Source organism: Triticum urartu, chromosome 3A (assembly GCF_056163025.1).
Source record: "Triticum urartu cultivar PI428250 chromosome 3A, HENAU_Tu73, whole genome shotgun sequence".
Taxonomy (NCBI): Eukaryota; Viridiplantae; Streptophyta; class Magnoliopsida; order Poales; family Poaceae; genus Triticum; species Triticum urartu.
This window is the reverse complement of record NC_141875.1, coordinates 684414749-684420105: the sequence shown is the minus strand read 5'-3', so window position 1 is coordinate 684420105 and position 5357 is coordinate 684414749.

The window sequence follows — 5357 nt, the reverse complement described above, 5'->3', positions numbered from 1 at the left end:
CTTGAAGCCACCATCTTGGCAACGCCTGTCACTACTCCTATCTCCTTTATGAAGGGGTGTCGAATATCTGAGCCTAATACCAAACAGACATCGCACCAAAGCCTAACATCTATAGCCAGATGCCCCATCCAAGCCACTACCTGGACTGAGTCAAACACCGGTCCAGCGCACTCCCAGTGAGCATCACATGCGCAAGCTGCAAGGGTCGTCACCTCCATCTTCCATCGATCCATCCTCATAGCAGAACTGATTCATCGACCTTGCCAAGCCTCTCTGCCATCGATGCCACCATGACGCCAGACAACGTCACCCTCCCGCACTAGTCCCTTGCCACACATCAAACGTCGAGTCTCCACTGCGCCACGCCGCCAACATATGCCACAATTAACGTGTAGGATGAAACACCGCTCCACCAAATATGTCGTCCACTAGTCCCTCGAGCCCGTGTACACCTCCAAGAATGATACCCCCAAGGGGGAAATGACACAATAATGTCATCGTCATCCAATCTACTGATCTAGGGTCTCCCCCAGAGGTAGAAAATAGTGGCCTAGAACTTCTCAACAGCGATGCCTTCAACAAGGGAACGACACCGAATAGCGCGCCATCGCCGGCCTTGGCAGTAGTCGAGAGCAGGTTTTCACCCAGATCTGTTCCAATAACCTCCATCAAACGTCTTGTGCATGGATCATCCAACACCGCGGCCACCGCATCGCCCGTCGCAAGTCCACAGCCGCCGACACATCCTCCGCCGTCCCGGGGCCGCCGCCCCGGAATCTAGCCCTCGCTGCCCGCCGGAGCTCGCAGCCCCACCCCGAAGCCGCGAAGCCCCACCTCACTGCCGGGCGTCGCCCGCTGCAGATCAACGTTCTTGACCGCACCATGGAGCCTGATACGTCTCCAACGTATCTATAATTTTTGGTTGTTCCATGTTATTATATTATCTATTTTGGATGTTTTATATGCATTAATATGCTATTTTATATTATTTTGGGGACTAACATAATAACCTAGAGTCCAGTGACAGTTTCTGTTTTTTCCTTGTTTTTGACTTTTATCGAAACAGAATATCAAACAGAGTCCAAACGGAATGAGACTTTACGATGATTTTTCTTGGACCAGAAGACACCCGTAGGACATGAGAACCAAGTCAGAAGAGTCCCGAGGCGACGGCAAGGGTGGAGGGAGCGCCCTAGGGGGGCGCCCCCCTGCCTTGTGGTTGCCTCAAGGCCCTCCTAACCCTATTCTTTGGCCTATAAATACCCAAATATTCCATAACCATCAGGGGAGTCCATGAGAATAATTTTCCGCCGCCACAAGCCTCTGTACCCATGAGAGACCATCTTGGGACCTTTTTCGGCAATCTGCCGGAGGGGGAATCGATCACGGAGGGTATCTACATCAACTCCATTGCTCTTTTGATGAAGCGTGAGTAGTTTACCACAGACCTACAGGTCCATAGCTAGTAGCTAGATGGCTTCTCTCTCTTTGGTCTTCAATACAATGTTCTCCTCGATGTTCTTGGAGATCTATCTGATGTAATCTTCTTTTGTGGTGTGTTTGTCGAGATCCGATGAGTTGTGGATTTATGATCAGCTTATCTATGAATATTATTTGAATCTTCTCTGAATTCTTATATGCATGATTTGATATCTTTGTATTTGTCTTCGAATTATCGGTTTGGTTTGGCCAACTAAATTGGTTTTTCTTGCAATGAGAGAGGTGCTTAGCTTTGGGTTCAATCTTGCATGATCAGTGACAAAGTAGGGGTAGCGAGACACGTATTGAATTGTTGCCATCGAGGATAAAAGGTGGGGTTTTCATCATATTGCTTGAGTTTATCCCTCTACATCATGTCATATTACTTAAGGCGTTACTCCGTTCTTTATGAAATTAATACTCTAGATGCATGATGGATAGCGGTCGATGTGTGGAGTAATAGTAGTAGAAGCAGAATCGTTTCGGTCTATTTGACATGGACGTGATGCCTATATTTCATAATCATTGCCTTGGATATCGTCATAACTTTGTGCTTTTCTATCAATTGCTCGATATTAATTTGTTCACCCACCGTATGATTTTCCTTCAAGAGAAAAGCCTCTAGTGAAACCTATGGCCCCCGGGTCTATTTTCCATCATATATTTTCAGATCTATAAACCAAAAAAATCCAAAAATACCTTGTTGCACTTTATTTATATTTACTTTAATTTACATTTTAGTAATCTTTTATATCTATCTCTATAAAATCTCACCATTGCAATTGATCGTGAAGGTATTGACAACCCCTTTATCGCGTTGGGTGCAAGTGTTTGATTGTTTTTGTGGGTGCATATATTGGGGACTTGCTTGTACCTCCTACTGGATTGATACCTTGGTTCTCTAACTGAGGGAAATACTTATCTCTACTTTGTTGCATCACCCTTTCCTCTTCAAGGGAAAACCAATGCAAACTCAAGAAGTAGCAGGAAGAATTTCTGGCGCCGTTGCCGGGGAGGTCTACATCAAGCCTACCAAGTACCCATCATAAACTCTTATCTCTTGCATTACATTGTTTTCCATTTGCCTCTCGTTTTCCTCTCTCCCACTTATAAAACGTCTTCAGAAAAATACAAAAATATTTTCCTTTTTATTCGCCCTTGTCTCCGTTCGTCTTCGGTTTGCTATCTTTTCTTGTGTTACCATGTGCCTTCTATTTGTTTGCATCTTCGCTTGCTAAAAAACTATTGATATGGATCCTCATCCACTTGCTAATCATTTTAAGATATCCAATTATGATGAACCAATTGCTAGTGAGTTGAATGCACTAGATTATCTTATGAAGTTTTGCTTGAAATTCGTGAATCTGAAAATTGTGATGAAGTGCTTAAAGAGGAAATTTATGAAGTGATTCACAATAACTCCTTGGATGAAAAGCATGATTGCAATGGTGTTATTATAAATTCTATTAATGTTAATTGTGCTAATAACATGCAAAACCCTAAGCTTGGGAATGCTAATATTGCTATGTCCATTACTTGTTGTAATGATCATGATTGGGGTGATTCTTCTTATGATCTTCAAAATTTATTTAAGCCTCATAATGAAAATGTTCGCGTTAATATTGAAAGTGAATTTGGAGAAGTGTCAGATCTAAGTAATAATGATCCCACTACTTTGGAGAATGATCAATCTTATGAATTTTTTAATAAAAGTGGACTTGGAGAGGTCATGACTTTATTTGATGATCCCACTATTTTGGAAGAGTGTCAACTTTGCATGCATGTGGATCATGTAGAGAATATGTTATGTGATAGCTATATTGTTGAATTTGAATATGATCCCATATATAATAATTATGAGAAAGGGAAATATGGTTGTAGATATTTTCATGTTACTAAATTACCTCTCTTCATGTTGAGATTGTCAATGCTTTATTATTCTTCCTTGCATATGCTAGTTTCTGCTTGTTTTGATAATTTGTTTGTCGATAATATGCCTATGCATAGGAAGTATGTTAGAGTTAGATGTGTTTTTCACATGCTTCATGATGCTCTCTTTGTGTTTAAATTATTATCTTATATGTGAGCATCATCGAAATCTCAATGCCTAGCTAAAAGGCTTTAAACAAAAGCGCTTGTTGGGAGGCAACCCAATTTTATTTTTATGTTTTTTTTGTTTTGTTTCTGTTTTTGAATAAAATACACATTATTACTTCTGTAGTAATTGTGTTTTGTTGTTTTAATTAGTGTTTGAACCAAGTAAGACCTTTGGGATGGCTTACGGTGATAGTTGATTTGATCTTGATGAAAGAAAGAAACTTTCACGCATAGTAAAATAATTTTCATAAATCATAGAAGCGTGATTTTGCTCTGAATTTTTAAAACAAGATTGATATACAAATTGTCTTGGTTGTCCTAATTTGTCGGAAGTTTTAGAGTTACAGAAGTATTCGAAGTTTATAGATTGTTACAGACTGCTCTGTTTTTCAAATATTCTGTTTTCTATGTGTTATTTGCTTATTTTGATGAATCTATGGGTAGTATCGGGGGGTATGAACCATGGAAAAGTTGGAATACAGTAGATATTTGCTACCTCTTGAGCACTGCGTTGGTTTTCCCTTGAAGAGGAAAGGGTGATGCAGCAAAGTAGCGTAAGTATTTCCCTCACTTTTTGAGAACCAAGGTACCAATCCAGTAGGAGACTACACGCAAGTCGCCTCATACCTACACAAACAAATAAGAACATTGCAACCAACGCGATAAAAGGGGTTGTCAATCCCTTCACGGCCACTTGCAAAAGTGATATCTGATAGAGATAATAAGATAAATATTTTTGGTATTTTTATGATATAGATTGAAAGTAAAGATTGCAAAATAAAAGGCGACAGAAATAGCACATTGGCGGGAGATTAATATGATGGAAAATAGACCCGGGGGCCATAGGTTTCACTAGTGGCTTCTCTCAAGATAGCATAAGTATTATGTTGCGTGAACAAATCACTGTCGAGCAATTGATAGAAAAGTGCATAATTATGAGAATATCTAGACATGATCATGTATATAGGCATCATATCCGTGACAAGTAGACCGGAACGATTCTGCATCTACTACTATTACTCCACACATCAACCGCTATCCAGCATGCATCTAGAGTATTAAGTTCATAAGAACAGAGTAACGCATTAGGCAAGATGACATGATGTAGAGGGATAAACTCTAGCAATATGATATAAACCCCATCTTTTTATCCTCGATGGCAACAATACAATGCGTGCCTTGCTGCCCCTGCTGTCACGGGGATAGGACACCGCAAGATTGAACCCAAAGCTAAGCACTTCTCCCATTGCAAGAAAGATCAATCTAGTAGGCCAAACCAAACTGATAATTCGAAGAGACTTGCAAAGATAACAAATCATATGTAAATGAATTTAGAGGAGATTCAAATATTGTTCATAGATAATCTTGATCATAAACCCGCAATTCATCGGATCTCGACAAACACACCGCAAAAATAATGACATCGAATAGATCTCCAAGAAGATCGATGAGAACTTTGTATTGAGATCCAAAGAGAGAGAAGAAGCCATCTAGCTAATAACTATGGACCCAAAGGTCTATGGTAAACTACTCACACATCATCGGAGAGGCTATGGTGTTGATGTAGAAGCCCTCCGAGATCGATTCCTTGTCCGGCAGGGCGCCGGAAAAGGCCCCAAGATGGGATCTCACGGGCAGAAGGTTGCGGCGGTGGAAATAGGGTTTTGTGGTGCTCTTGGATGTTTTCGGGGTATATGAGTATATATAGGTAAAATAAGTTGGTCAGGGGAGCCACGAAGGGCCCACGAGGGTGGGGGCGCGCCTACCCCTTAGGCGCGCCC